This window comes from Pelophylax lessonae (genome assembly GCF_965119305.1).
Source record: "Pelophylax lessonae genome assembly, chromosome: 3".
Lineage (NCBI taxonomy): Eukaryota > Metazoa > Chordata > Amphibia > Anura > Ranidae > Pelophylax > Pelophylax lessonae.
In genome coordinates, this window is record NC_138770.1 from 413,739,516 (window position 1) to 413,756,057 (window position 16,542).

Below are 16,542 nucleotides of genomic sequence, written 5' to 3' on the forward strand. Positions count from 1 at the left end.
TCCAAGGCTTTCAGGGCAGTCATTCGCAAGGGGCTCCGAGGGTGGGTTCCTGCACACACAAACGCCAGGGACACAATTGTCCAGCATGGGCACAGTTCTGGAGGATGAGGAGGAGGAGCTGGAGGAGGAGATGGAACCATGTTCACAGCAGGGTGGCACCCAGGCCAGCTCATGGCCATCACTGGTGCGTGGCTGGGGGGATACAGAGGACACAGACGATACACCTCCCACAGAGGACAGCCTTTCGTTGCCTCTGGGCAGCCTGGCACACATGAGCGATTACATGCTGCAGTGTCTCCACAACGACCGCCGAGTTGCCCACATTCTAACTTGTGCTGATTACTGGGTGGCCACGCTGCTGGATCCCTGTTACAAGGACAACGTACCGTCCTTAATTCACTCACTGGAGCACGATCGAAAGATGCGCGAGTACAAGCGCATGCTGGTAGACGCAATGCTGCTGGCATTCCCACCTGACAGCGGGGCCACAGTGGAAGCACAAGGCAGAGGAGGAGGAGGAAGAGGTCGCCAACGCAACCAGGGCACCACCAGCACCTCAGAAGGCATGGTTAGCATGGCCGAAATGTGGAAAAGCTTTGTCAGCACACCACAACAAACAGCAGCACCAGCAGCTCATATGGAACGTATTAGCAGGAGGCAGCATTTCACCAACATGGTGGAGCAGTATGTGTGCACACGCCTAGACGTACAGAATGACGGGTCTGCTCCCTTCAACTTCTGGGTCTCCAAGTTGGGCACATGGCCTGAGCTTGCCCTTTACGCCTTGGAGGTGCTGGCGTGCCCTGCAGCCAGTGTATTATCTGAATGGGTATTTAGCACGGCTGGGGGCATTATCACAGACAAGCGTAGCCGCCTGTCCAGAGACAATGTGGACAAGCTCACGTTCATTAAAATGAACCAGGCATGGATCCCACGGGACTTTTCCCTACCTTGTGCAGAATAGCAATGGATACCGACCTTACCCAGCCATTGTTCTATTTTTGCTCTTTCTCACTCTTTTGGGGTGTACCCTCATTTAAAATTTCTGAAAAGAAGCAGTGTTGGCTACCTCGTCCTCCTCAGGGCCAGATTAACGTAGGGGCTATTGGAGCTGCAGCTCCAGGCCCCTATCTTTATATAGGCCCCGGGTTGGCCATATTCACTATTACCGCTCTTCTGTCACTTGTAAACACAGAAGTCTGGCTTCTATGCTCGCTTCCCCAGGCAGCTCCCTCAGAACCTCCCCACACAGCACGAAGGCCGGACAAGGAGGGACAGTTGCCAATGCATGGATGTGTTTATGGGCTTCAGAGACAGCATCCCATGTGGAATTAGGCATGCATGGCTGCACCCTTCCTCCTCTGGGTGCATGCCAAGGCACGGCCCTTAGGGCCCTTCAAAATCCTCAGCACCAAGCCCATGATGCTCTTAATCCGGCCCTGGTCCTCCTCCACCGCCGTTTCCACCTACACCGCCCATAGGTGTGCGCAGCCTATTGCATTAGGGTGTGCACCCCAAAGTTTAAATACACATGCATGTGTTTGCCTACATGTACATGGCCCGATACATTACTCTCCCTGCTGGCAAAGAGAAATAGAGCAGAGCAGGTCCGAGGGAGATCTTTCCCATCTCCTCACTGGCAAACAGAGCGATAATGCTATGTGCCCTAGGTGATTAGGGTGTGCCCAGGTACACCCGGCACACCCTGTGCGCACGCCTATGACACCACCACATCCACCACCACCTCAACCTCCCTCCTACTCCATATGGGCCTCGTCCTTCAAAGATGAAGAACATTGTTTTATTTTTCTGTTTTTTTTGTTGTTTTAAGTTATTTCCCTATCCACATTTGTTTGCAGAGCACTCGCCATGCTCTTAACTACGTTTTGCTGCCATTTGCAGCACTCTAGCCCTTTCCATTGGTGTTTTAGAGCCATTTTAGTGCCTGAAAGTTTGGGTCCCCATTGACTTCAATGGGATTCGGTGTCCGGGAAAAGTTCGGCAAAAGTCCGGGACACGGACCCGGACTTTTTTTTTAAAGTTCGTCCGAACCCGCCGAACACGGACATCCAGGTGTCCGCTCAACTCTATTCATGAGCGCTAACTAAAATAGGCATTTTTTTTTTACATAGCGTAATTCTCCTGGCCCTTTCTAGAGCCAAGCTGATGCTTCTTTACATCATTATTTGCCCATATATGTTTGTCAAAAAGTTTTTAAAAACACAGAAGCTTCAGGATTAGGAAATACAATGGACATATGTACAGGTAATCACTAATGCAAAGAAGCATCAGACTGTCAAAATATTTATACTGCTCTGAATATAACAGTGTCTATTTATGTAAATAAGCAAAGATCTGTAAGGTAGGAGAATCTCAACTTATTTCCACAAATCAATATGTAACAAGTTCTTTTTAATTGATTAATTTCTTTTTAACAGCATATACCAATCTTAGTGAAAACAGTCTACAGTAGGGAATATATAAGAATATTTATTCACAAGACATATATTCACAATAAATGATTAGACTTGAGATGACGCAAAGAGATAACTTTACATAAAATACAAACTTAAAACGATAAATGCAATGTGATATTTAGCTTAATAATGAAATTAAAATGAAAGCAAGATTACCTTTTTCCCAGGTATAGTAGAAACCATATATACAGTAAGTGTTCTATATAATCAGACCACAATTGTCTGCGAATTGCGCAGCCAACAGTCACTCCACTGCAGATGGAGTGAGAATAGGCTATGCAAAACGGAAGACTAAATTGCAAATAATGCACTAAATCTGATATTAATAAAAATGTATAAAAACAAAAATCAGTTTCTAGAGAAAAATCTACTATGGTTCATAACGCTGGGATTGTAATCTTATTACCCTTAAATATGAAATTTAAAACATATAAGGAAGGAAATAAACTATTGTAAATAATAATCAAATAAACAGCAAGGTATATTTTCCACACTTAAGATGGCTGCTAACTTAAAATGTTCGTTACCAGAGTCCTTAAGATGGCTGCCTTCCCAAAATGGTGGCCAGTTAGGGATGAGTTTCGTTTGGCGTTCTTCAAAGTTTCAGATAAATGATGGAGCAAGATGGAGTATGTATAGATGAGTATATGTATGGATGTGAGTAGCGTGTTTGTTGTAAGTGTAATGAGTGTTGTCGTAATGTGTGTGTCCTGTTACATCTGGGGTTCCCTTTTTATATTGTATTGAACAAAAGGACAGTAAAATTACCATAAGTCAAACCCAGAAGGAGGAACTTTATCCCCATTGGTTGGGATTACTTATCCATTAACTGGTGAGGTCATTGGCAACGCCTCTACTAATCACCCAGTATTTTGGATATTAAAATTAGATGATAATTTCTCCAATTAAGAATAATCATAAAAACAACATAAAAACCTGTCCATACTCTCATAATATATACATGTTCATCTAATATCTCCATCATGTATCTTGGCAGGAATTGAATCTGGTAACACCATTTCATAAAAATATATTATTAATACAATACATATATTTATTGGAAATAACTGATGTACCCATGGACTACATTTAGTAGTAGTCTCCAAAGGGGGCAGTATTGTATTACTCTTAGATTCAGTATATAGTACACAATTGTATATAATAGCAGTATTATTATACTGATAAGCTTACGATCTGGCTGGGCAAAAATAATTAAATCATTTGAATTCTGTCAAAACCCTTAAGACTCTTTGGCTAGGATATAGTATTTATGGTGGCCATAAAAACTTAAGGAACCTTGAAATGTTTCTAAAAAGAAGTAATTAGCTTCAAGACACATAAGTCCTTACACATAATAGAAAAGTATTCTAGTATGTATATACATATATATATATATATATATATATATATATGTATATATATATATATATATATATATATATATATATATATATATATGTATCGAAAGTTGAGGGAAAGGGAGATGGGGCTACCATATGTTCACCGGGTATGTGGGAACAAAAACCCGTGTGATACTCCCAAAAGACAAGGGGGGGAAAATTATGGACTTTATAGGGCTAGTATATAAGTGGTAAGCAACAACGAGATATAAAATCTATATTATTTTATTGAAATAGAAAAGGTGCATATTTAAAAAAAAGAAAACATGTACAAAAATACAAAGACACATTGTATAGACATATCAAAATTGGACAAAAACTCATCCATGTAGCAACATGTAAGGATGTAGAATTTATTGGTTTGACGCGTTTCGCCTGATTGATACAGTCAGCTTCATCAGGAACCAATGGATACTAGGCAACAGAGGCCTCTAATGTGAGCATTGCCAAAAAGAAAGAGAACAACAATTATAAGCAAATATATCATAGATGGTACATTCTGTTAAAAACAAGGCTATGCCTTTGAAGTTATTATCAAGGCAAGTAGCAGGGGATTTATCACTATAGTAACTTGCTTACCTAGATCATATTGTGAATAAATTTAAAAAGGGTTCAGGATGCCAGAGTCGCCCATTGCGAGCCAGAGCAGATCGAGCTCCCCTCCAAAACATCCTACAAGAGGATCACAGAATCTCCAGCGAGATAGGGTGGACCGGACCTTCTCCAGATTATACCCCAATGACTGGTTATGTCATTCAATCCGTGCAGATAAATGTCCCCCATATGCTAGTATAGGGGTACTAACAAAAATGGCACGAAGGTGGATGATAGGGTCAAGATATATCAGCCCAGATGACTCTACAATATTAGCATGGAAACAGAGAAATGAAGGGGAAACAAGAAAAATATGTTTTAGCTTGATGGCCAGCAAATACAATGCAGATCAGGTTCATGAAGAAGACTATTTTCCTCTGTTTATATTGCTTACCTATATTGGGGATGTCTGGTATAGAGGTCCGAACGCCGATGCTTGAAATCTGGTGCCATCCTGGCTAGGCTTTTATCAGGTGAAATGTCAGAAAGTCCCATATTTACGATTTTAAGAAATAAAAAGAAAATCTTCAGTAGAACTTAAGACTCTATAAAGGCATGTTGCAAAAGAACATGAACTGTCAGTGACCTCATGCAAGATGGACGCTGTACTGTTCAAAATTACTATATAGAACTGAATATACATGGCTTTTAAATATAATTCCATTTTTCTTTTATTTAATCTCCCCAATAATCCTGACAAGACGTACAGCCATTCACTTGAATGGCAAAGCTGTGGAACATGCAGCTCCTCATGGTTGGGAGACCACCATGAGATTTACAAAAGACATAAAATATTTTAGTTCACGTTCATGAATCCTAAGCAAATATATTTAGGGTACAGACTTTGCAGCTTTCACCCTGTGAGCTATTGTACTTCCACAAACATGCAAAATGGGAGTTAAAACTTTTCATGCTTGTTCCATATGAGTGACTCCCTAGGTTTTGGAGCCAGGATCTGAAGTTCAGAGCCCACACATTTAAGAACAATTTAGCAATGGTGGTTTCCATATTTCTGTCCTTCCAGGGTTAATTTGTATCCTCTGCAAGTATTTTCCTACCCGATAGGGAGCAGTCCTGTTTTCATTTTCAAGTATTGATTTCTTCTTATAAATATATTATAAGTAAATCAGTTACTTGTGGCTTAACTAGAAATACCCCGTATAGAATTTACAAATTGTCTTTGAAGGAACTGTATGCAAGTGGTATAGTGCCAATAATTTCTAATGCCAGTACCTTTTAAATTTTAAATCAAAAGCAAGCAAGTAAAGACATGTTTCTACTCTACAAACCTGTCATCTGTGAGAGTGTTTGTGTTTTTTTATTTTCTGGAAATCTTTTCAGTCTGATATCTCACCCTCATTATCACCAACAATGCTCAAAAGCTACTGAACATTGTTGAAAAATATTTTTCCTTTCTTTTTTTTTTTTTTTTGTTATTTAAAAACTTCCATTGAAATTGAAAATGTTGACAAGATACATCATAAGTGGTAATTAGCAATAATAAACACAGTCGAAGTTGACCATAGTTTGAAGACCCTTTCTGACAGCCTTGGGACAAACTTTAAAGGGAATCCTGCAAGGGAAGAGGGTGTGGATTCTACCCGTAATTTCTGAGACACATGTCTGCATACACTACTCTCATTATATTCACTGTAGTATAGTACATGGCACAATCTGGGAATCCCATCCACCCCTTGGTTTTGGATCTTAGTAAGATAGCTCTGTTATTATGGGATGCTTTACTTTGCCATAAAAAATTCACAAATGCCACCCGTACAGGTCTGAAGAAGGCTTGAGGCATTCTGATAAGTAATGTTTGCAAGAGGTATATGAAGCAAAGCATTATGCTTATTTTGAGAACATTAAACTTGCCAAACCATGAGAGGGCCAGTGTAATCCATTTCTCCAGGTCAGCATTCAGAGAGGTTAGTATTGGCATAAAGTTCACTTAAAGGAGAAGTTTGAGATTTGAAGAAATTTTGGTTCCTAGATACTTAATGGACTGTCTGACCCAATAAAATGGGAAATGGGGATGTAGAAAAGCAAGGAAAGAATCAGAGAGGGAGACATTGAGGGCTTCTGACTCACGTAAGATCATTTTAAAATTGGACAGGGATCCACATCAATGAAGCTCTTTCAAAAGAGTCAGCAGGTAAGTGAGTGGGTCAGTGATGTAAAAAATAAGGTTTTCATGGTAAGCAGTAAACTTTTGATGGTAGCCACTAGTTTGTAAACCCAGAATGCTTTTATTGTGCTTTATGTGTTGCGGAAATGGCTCTAGGTTAAGCACAAAAATCAGTGAATGCCTAGTGGGTTGGAGTCAAAACCATTGATTCTAACAGTGACTGAAGGAGTATAATAAAGGGGACCTATCAAAGATCAAATAGGTGTGGGCATCCCTACACACTTGAGAGTTTCACTAAGAAGGTTCCAGTCCCCCCTGTCAAAGGTCTTTTCAGCATCAGTAGAAAGGATTAACATAGGACGTGTTGGATTCCTTCACCTTTGCAATAACATTTCAAGTTCTTGTAGTATTACCTCTTGTTTCTCTGGATTAGATAAATACTACTTCATCTGGAGAGAAGTACCAAACTTATTCTTTTCACAAGAATTTTAGCAAGCAGCTTGATGTCACAATTTAGCTGGTTTGTAGCTGCCACAAAGGAGAGGATCCTTTCCTGGTTTGGGAATAACTGAAATACTGGCTGTAAAAGATGTGGTGGGAGAGCATGACCTTCTGTAATGGTGCTAAAGGCTTCCATGAAAAAAGAAGAGAGTTGGGACTGGTAAGTCTTATAGTAGGCAATTATGAGCCCATCTGGACAGGGAGCTTTGCCTTTTGGGGATTCAGCTAGGGCTCTAGCTAGTTCTTCTGTTGTGTAGTGAAGAATGTACCGCAGCCTGTAAATAATCTGAAATAGCCAACAATTTGAGAATGTGAAGCAGGTGCTTGTAAGTTATATAAGTTAGCATACGAAGTACGAAAGGTGTCTACGGTATCACAAGAAGAATGAAGCTTTGTGCCCAACAGTGGAGACACCACAGGATTATATGATTGGTTAATTTTGGATAGCAGGGAATTCCCTAATGAGTGACCACACTTGTCCCTGTACTCATAAAATGAGCTTCAAGCTTTCATTATTATGTGCTTAGCTTTGTAAAGGGAATGGCCCCTAAACTGTTCTAGTAGCCGTGTGAGTTCCACTTTAAGCTATTTATCTGGAGTTTTTTTATGTCTCAGTTCAAATTTTTGTAATTTACTAAATACTGTAAGTCCACCAGCTGTTTTCTCATTTAGTTTTTTAGCACTGTGACCGTGCTAAATGAATACACCCATTATATAGCATTTGTAAACAGCCCAGAGGGAGAGAGGTCTTATAATGGAGTTCTTAATGGTTTTAAAGTAAGTGTTCAATTCATTGAAAACATTTGCTTTGACCTCGGCTCTTGTAATTTATATAAGTTATAACAATTGAGATGCCAAGTAGGTGATCTAGATGGCTTCTGAGTAGGCATGGTCTGACATTTGACCTATACCTGTCTTAGATGTGAAGAAATTGATTCTAGAATATGAACCAAGCGCTAGCGAGTAGAAGAGATATGTTCTCTCAAAGAAGTAGAATCCTCTAAATGTCTATCTGTTGGTGTGAATGTAGCAGCTTTTTAGCCATGATCAGGCGTAACAGCAAGGGGAAGATGATCCAGTGATTGTGTCTTTGTGGGGATCTATGGTCAAATTAAAGTCAACTCCAAGTATGAGGGTCCCTTCAACAAAGGTCTCAAGGAAAGATAAGGAAGATTTGAGAAAAGAAAGCTGGTTAGAGTTAGGCAAACAAACATTTGCCAGAGTGAAGATATGTGACTGTAGTCTCCCCTTGATCTAGAGGAATCTGCCCTCATGATCTGTTTTCAAATTAAGAATTGCCAAGGGTATATGCCTGTTCCATTGAGAAAGGGACACTAACAGCACAGTCAGCATCCTTGCTAAATGATCAGTGAAAAAAAAAAAAAAACACAATAGTTCACTAGAATGCATATAGTCAGATCTTTAAAGAAAGATTTCCATCCATAGAATTTTAAATACCTAATAAGACTTGTAGAGAGATAAAGTGAGCAAGAAAGAACAATCGCCGTCCTGTACTAAAGCATAAACTGAAGCAGTATTAGTACAGGCTGAAAAAAATATGATTATTAACTATAAGAAAATCTGTAACAGTATAAGCTACTATTTTTATTGTTTGTTTTATGAACAATAAAGAGTTGACAAAGGTTCTAACCCCAGTCTCTCCAAAAAAAAAAAAAGTTTTGACTAGACATAAAATTTGTGCACAGGCAGGAATAACACAATCATTCTAACTTTGTTTATAACATTCCCTTTTTCATCAATTTATCACGTTGCTTTTGATTCTCAAATGAGATCCTTTCTTAAACCCAATCATGTCATGCTCACGTATTGTAATGGCAATTGAGAAAGTACATTGGAATGTTTTTCTCAATCGTCCTACGCTGTCACAATTTGCAAAGAAATACATCAAAGGTGATGTGATCACATAGTCATAGAATAACCAATTGTTCCAACTAGATCAATCAAATTGCCATGCTTTTGAATCTCAAGTGCAATGTTCATGTGGGTAAATGTCTGCCCCTCACATTTTAGTTCTGTCTTCGTTCATTGACAAAAATGGGAATTGATTTTCTTCATAGTTTTCATCAATTGACGAAAATGTGTAGTCATTTTTGTTTAGTCTCTGTCACTGGAAACATGCTGCTGACGAAAATGATGATGAAAAAGTTTTCATTGACAAAATTAACACTGCTCAAGTGAAGCCATTTTTAAAATTAAAGGATGTCAAACTCAATGATTTTAATGGGCTTTGATGAAGTACACATTGATTGTTTAGTATGATCCTACACATATGTAAATCAATGGTGATAGAATATTTAACCATTACAGAATCATTTCAGCAACAGAGAGATAATCTTCAAAATCGCACATTATTAATTTGCTTAAATATGTGCATGCATAAACTGTATGTCTAATCTACTGGGAGTCCAGGCAGTCAATATTTGAGAATGGTATATTTCTCAATAGCTTGGCCAAATGTTCCTACACACTGAAAATTAGGGTTTTAACTAGATGAGTTTGGCGAACATATGCTAAATATTTCCTATATACCCATCTGTATTAGTCACCTAGCTCAGTTTTATTTTGGTAAATGCTACATTTATGTTCAGTGGAGACTTACACAAAGAGTAATATAATGCATTGTTGATTCCTAATTTCCCAAGTTGTTTGTCAGCAATAAGCAATGTTCATCAAATTTTAAAGCCTGGTTCTTCAGTACAATATAACAGCCTTCATTGGGTATAGGATTTATATGCCTTGTGTGTGCAATAATTTATGACTCCTAAATTGGTTCACAGCCCAAGTGGCAATGTACAGTATGTGTGTACTGTAGAAAGCTAATGCAATATTTTATTGTTGCCATCAATTCTCCTTTGGGCCCAATGGAAAATATAGGATTTGTCTTAATTATTATAACTAGGGACTCATCAACAAAAATTTTGGAGCAGCCTGCAAAACAACTGCCAACTACCTAAAAGTATGTGCAACAGGTTGCATTTTACTAAGTTATTATTTAAACATATGTATTGGTTAAAGCAGACCAATAATGTAAGGTAAAGCATTTCTAATTTGTATGGACCTCAGTAAAGCTCCTTTAGACAGTATTAAAACTAGAAAAAAAAAAACACATGAGCTTTTAAGAATACACAGGAATATTGGAGGCTCTGTGTTGCAATTCAGCCATAATGAAGCAGCATGGAAACATTCCTAACATATAGCCCCTGCACATATCAAACCAGGTATACTGAAAATAAAGTAGTATTTTTCCTTCATCTTTCCTAACATGCATTGATGCTAGTTACCTGTAAAAAAACTTTTAATGCACCTTTAAACCATCCCACGTACTTCAGTATGACAAAACTGCACTTACCAAACTGGAAGATTTTACCCATAGTTTGTTGTTTTTAATGTCCCTAGAAATCCAATCTAAAATTGGATGGCTTTAGGGTTGTACTTCCTTGTAGTGATTTTATACATGAAACTTTTTATAGGTATAAGCAGAATTTAATTAAGGCATCAAAAAAAGCAGAACACTAATTCAAGCAATATCATTAATGTATTTCCTCAATTACTGCTGTATTGAAAGTTGCAATTCTCTGTAGCATAATAAGAAAAACTATATACATAAATATATATATATATATATATATATATATATATATCTACAGTGTGAATATATATATATATATACAGCATATATATATATATATATATATATATATATATATATATATATATATATATATATATATATATATATATATATTATAATCTTGTGAGTTTTCAGAAGTTTTTAAGCTTCATTTTAGAATCACACTGATTCAGAGAAGGACAAAGAATTCTGTAGCCAAGAAAATGTCAAGTACATGACGCACAGAAACAAAAATATCTTTACCCTGTAAAAACAATCAAATTAATTTCTTACTCAGTCACTGCAGTAAACATATTAAATGTATTCATTTGAACAAAAATCAATAGATTTCATTCTATAGTGATGCTGTAGTTATAAAGCTCCTTACAGACTCTAAGTCTACTGATCTTCATCAGATTTGTAAACTAGGGTAAAATATTGTACCTTGTCAAATGTGTATTACCATAAGTAATCTCTGTGGTAAGCTACCACTCCATGGCAAGGATGGCAGTCCTAATTTTTTTTGGCAGGGAACATATTCAAAAATAAAAAATTAATAGGAGATTCAATTGTTTACAGATAGATCATCATACCAACTCGAAATGTCGCACAAGCATAATATGAATGACACATTTCTTAAGCGGTGCTCCACCCAAAAGGGGAAGTTCTGCTTTAAGGACTTGTTCCCCACTCTTCTTAAACAGGGAGGGTAGAGGGTACCTGACTTGGACAGGTACCCACTTCCCACTTCCGTTCTGAGCGCTGCAGCTCTCAGCAACTGAACATCCCCCCCCCCCCCCTGCAGTCTTTTGGGACACTGACAGGTCCCAGAAGACTGCATCCACCACTCACAATGCGCAGAGTGACTCGTGCATGCGCAGTGGGCACCTGGTTGTGAAACTGCAAGCTATCAAATCCAGGTGCTAATAGTGAAGATGCCGGAGTCGGGGACTGAAGACCGGAGGTGAGACCAACCGCTGGATCCTGGAACAGGTGAGTGGCTGTTCTTTAAAAGTCAGCAGCTACACTTTTTGTTTTTACCAATGGTGACTGGAACTCCTCTTTAACAATAAAATGAAACTGTCATGTGTGACAGTTCCTAGGTAGAGTGGTATCATACTGTTTTGTGTTACAGTTCCTAGGTATGGCAGTACCATATTGCTGTATGTTACAGTTCCTAGGTGGGGAAGTACCATACTGTTGTGTGTTACAGTTCCTAGGTGGGGCAGTACCATACTGTTCTGTGTTACAGTTCCTAGGTGGGGCTGTACCATACTGTTGTGTGTTCCAGTTCCTAGGTGGGGCAGTACCATACTGTTGTGTGTTACAGTTCCTAGGTGGGGCAGTACCATACTGTTGTGTGGTACAGTTCATAGGTGGGGCAGTACCATACTGTTGTGTGGTAAAGTTCCTAGGTTGGGCAGTACCATATTGCTGTGTTACAGTTCCTAGGTGGGGCAGTACCATGCTGTTATGTGTTACATTTCCTAGGTGGGGCAGTACCATACTGTTGTGTGTTACAGTTCCTAGGTGGGGCAGTACCATACTGTTGAGTTTGACAGATCCTAGGTAGGCGAATCTGCCTAGGTTCGATTCATAGCCAGTTTCGTTAAATGTCCCCAAAATTCAGAAAATGTAAACCTATTCCAGAAAAATTGATATTCAATTCATCCTCTTGTGGAGCTAATAAACAAATTGTTACAAAAAAGAGGGGGTAGACCTGCAAAGGGGGACATGTACCATATGCAAAATTTGGAAAATACATTGAAGATGCACAAATCTTTTAAACTACAGGTTTAAAGGGGATGTGTTAAAGCTGTACATAGTTTTAGAAAACAGCATGTTCACAGACAGCCTCAGACAGCCTCAGCCACAGACATCAGAGAGGATGAGAGGGAAGGGGATGCATTAGTAATGCTGGCATATAATTGGCAGTTCTGTGTTAGGGATGTAGGTGTAGAAGGTTTTCTTAGCCGGTCAACTACTGGGCATGCTTTAATTGCATTGGTCATTCACTTTGTGGAAAAAAAGGCACACGTGCCATACCTCCAGTTCGTGCGGCCCTTCCATTCCCTTTTATCACCATAAAATTATATTAACACAGGGTGTAACTAGAGTTGAGCGGACACCTGGATGTCCGTGTTCGGCGGGTTCGGCCGAACTTTAAAAAAAAGTCCAGGTCCGTGTCCCGGACTTTTGCCGAACTTTTCCCGGACACCGAACCCCATTGAAGTCAATGGGGACCCGAACTTTCAGGCACTAAAATGGCTGTAAAACACCAAAGGAAAGGGCTAGAGTGCTGCAAATGGCAGCAAAACGTATTTAAGAGCATGGCAAGTGCTCTGCAAACAAATGTGGATAGGGAAATAACTTAAAACAACAAAAAAAAAAACAGAAAAATAAAACAATGTTCTTCATCTCTGAAGGACGAGGCCCATATGGAGTAGGAGGGAGGTTGAGGTGGTGGTGGATGTGGCGGTGTCATAGGTGTGCGCACAGGGTGTGCCGGGTGTACCTGGGCACACCCTAATCACCTAGGGCACATTAGCATTATCGCTCTGTTTGCCAGTGAGGAGATGGGAAAGATCTCCCTCGGACCTGCTCTGCTCTATTTCACTTTGCCAGCAGGGAGAGTAATGTATCGGGGCTATGTACATGTAGGCAAACACATGCATGTGTATTTAAACTTTGGGGTGCACACCCTAATGCAATAGGCTGCGTACACCTATGGGCGGTGTAGGTGGAAGCGGCGGTGGAGGAGGACCAGGGCCGGATTAAGAGCATCATGGGCTTGGTGCTGAGGATTTTGAAGGGCCTTAAGGTCCGTGCCTTGGCATGCACCCAGAGGAGGAAGGGTGCAGCCATGCATGCCTAATTCAACATGGGATGCTGTCTCTGAAGCCCATAAACACATCCATGCATCGGCAACTGTCCCTCCTTGTCCGGCCTTTGAGCTGTGTGGGGAGGTTCAGAGGGAGCTGTCTGGGGAAGCGAGCATAGAAGCCAGACTTCTGTGTTTACAAGTGACAGAAGAGCGGTAACAGTGAATATGGCCAACCCGGGGCCTATATAAAAGGTAGGGGCCTGGAGCTGCAGCTCCAATAGCCCCTACGTTAATCTGGCCCTGAGGAGGACGAGGTAGCCAACACTGCTTCTTTTCACAAATTTTAAATGAGGGTACACCCCAAAAGAGTGAGAAAGAGTAAAAATGGAACAATGGGTGGGTAAGGTCGGTATCCATCGCTATTCTGCACAAGGTACAGAAAAGTCCCGTGGGATCCATGCCTGGTTCATTTTAATGAACGTGAGCTTGTCCACATTGTCTCTGGACAGGCGGCTGCGCTTGTCTGTTATAACGCCCCCAGCCGTGCTAAATACCCGTTCAGATAATACATTGGCTGCAGGGCACGCCAGCACCTCCAAGGCGTAAAGGGCAAGCTCAGGCCATGTGCCCAATTTGGAGACCCAGAAGTTGAAGGGGCAGACCCGTCATTCACTACATGTAGGCGTGTGCACACATACTGCTCCGCCATGTTGGTAAAATGCTGCCTCCTGCTAAGACGTTCCATCTGAGCTGCTGGTGCTGCTGTTTGTTGTGGCGTGCTGACAAAGCTTTTCCACATTTCGGCCATGCTAACCCTGCCTTCTGAGGTGCTGGCGGTGCCCTGGTTGCGTTGGCGACCTCTTCCTCCTCCTCCTCCTCCTCCTCCTCTGCCTTGTGCTTCCACTGTGGCCCCGCTGTCAGGTGGGAATGCCAACAGCATCGCGTCTACCAGCGTGCGCTTGTACTCGCGCATCTTGCGATCGCGCTCCAGTGAGTGAATTAAGGACGGTACGTTGTCCTTGTAATGGGGATCCAGCAGCGTGGCCACCCAGTAATCAGCACAAGTTAGAATGTGGGCAACTCGGCGGTCGTTGTGGAGACACTGCAGCATGTAATCGCTCATGTGTGCCAGGCTGCCCAGAGGCAATGAAAGGCTGTCCTCTGTGGGAGGTGTATCGTCCGTGTCCTCTGTATCCCCCCAGCCACGCACCAGTGATGGCCATGAGCTGGCCTGGGTGCCACCCTGCTGTGAACATGGTTCCATCTCCTCCTCCAGCTCCTCCTCCTCATCCTCCTCATCCTCCAGAACTGTGCCCCTGCTGGACAATTGTGTCCCTGGCGTTTGTGTGTGCAGGAACCCACCCTCAGAGCCCCTTGTGAATGACTGCCCTGAAAGCCTTGGAAATGTTACCTCTTCATCCTCCTCCTCCTCCTCATCCTGTGCCACATCCTCTTCCATCATCGCCCGAATTGGCATAGAAGTGGGATAGTTAAGCTGAGAACGGCGTCATCGCCACTGGCCATGTTGGTGGAGTACTCAAAACAGCACAACAAGGCACACAGGTCTCGCATGGAGGCCCAGTTATTGGTGGTGAAGTGGTGCTGTTCCGCAGAGCGACTCACGCGTGCGTGCTGCAGCTGAAACTCCACTATGGCCTGCTGCTGCTCGCACAGTCTTTGCAGCATGTGCAAGGTGGAGTTCCACCTTGTGGGCACGTCACATATGAGGCGGTGAGCGGGAAGGCCGAAGTTACGCTGCAGCGCTGACAGGCGAGCAGCAGCAGGGTGAGAATGCCGAAAGTGCGCACAGACGGCCCGCACTTTCTGCAGCAGCTCTGACATATCGGGGTAGTTTTTAAGGAACCTCTGCACCACCAAATTCAGCACATGTGCCAGGCAAGGGATGTGCGTCAAACCGGCTAGGCCCAGAGCTGCTATGAGATTTCGCCCGTTATCGCACACCACCAGGCCGGGCTTGAGGCTCGCTGGCAGCAATCACTCATTTGTCTGCTGTTCCATGCTCCTCCACAACTCCTGCGCGGTGTGTGGTTTGTCCCCCAAACAGGCAAGTTGTAAAACTGCCTGCTGTCGTTTACCCCTGGCCATGCTGAAGTTGGTGGTGAAGGTGTTACGCTGTCTGGATGAGGAGGCGGTAGAGGATGAGGAAGCGGAGTAGGAGGAGTTAGGAACAGGAGGCAAACTGAAGCGCCCTGCAATCCTCGGTGGTGGAAGGACATGCGCCAAATTGCTATCCGCCTCAGGCCCATCCGCCACTGCATTTACCCAGTGTGCCGTTAGGGAGATATAACGCCCCTGACCCTGCTTACTGGTCCACGTATCGGTAGTTAGGTGGACCTTGGCACAGATGGCGTTGCGCAGTGCACACCTGATTTTTTCCCCCGCTTGGTTTTGCAGGGAAGGGATGGCTTGCCTGGAAAAGTAGTGGCGGCTGGGCACGACGTACTATTGGACAGCCACCGACATAAGGTTTTTAAAACTGTGCGTCTCCACCAGACGGAATGACAGCATTTCAAAGGCCAAGAATTTTGAAATGCTGGCATTCAGGGCCAGGGATCGCGGGTGGGTAGGGGGGTACTTCCTCTTCCTCTCAAGTGTTTGGGAGATGGAAAGCTGCACGCTTCCACGGGACATTGTGGAGATGGCTGGTGACCCAGGTGGTGGTGTTGCTGACAGATCCTCTGTTTGCAGGGTGGCAGGTGCCGGTATCACTGCAGATGTGGCTGGAGCGGCCGAGACTGCAGCAGAAGAGGAAGCAGGATGAGACAGAGACGTTTCTTGGTTTTGAAGGTGTCTACTCCACTGCAGCTCGTGCTTTGCACTTAGATGCCTGATCATGCAGGTTGTGCTCAGGTTGAGAAGGTTTATGCCTCGCTTCAGGCTCTGATTGCACAGGGTGCAAACCACTCGTGTCCTGTCATCAGCACATTTTCTAAAGAACTTCCACGCTAGAGAACTCCTTTGAGCTGACT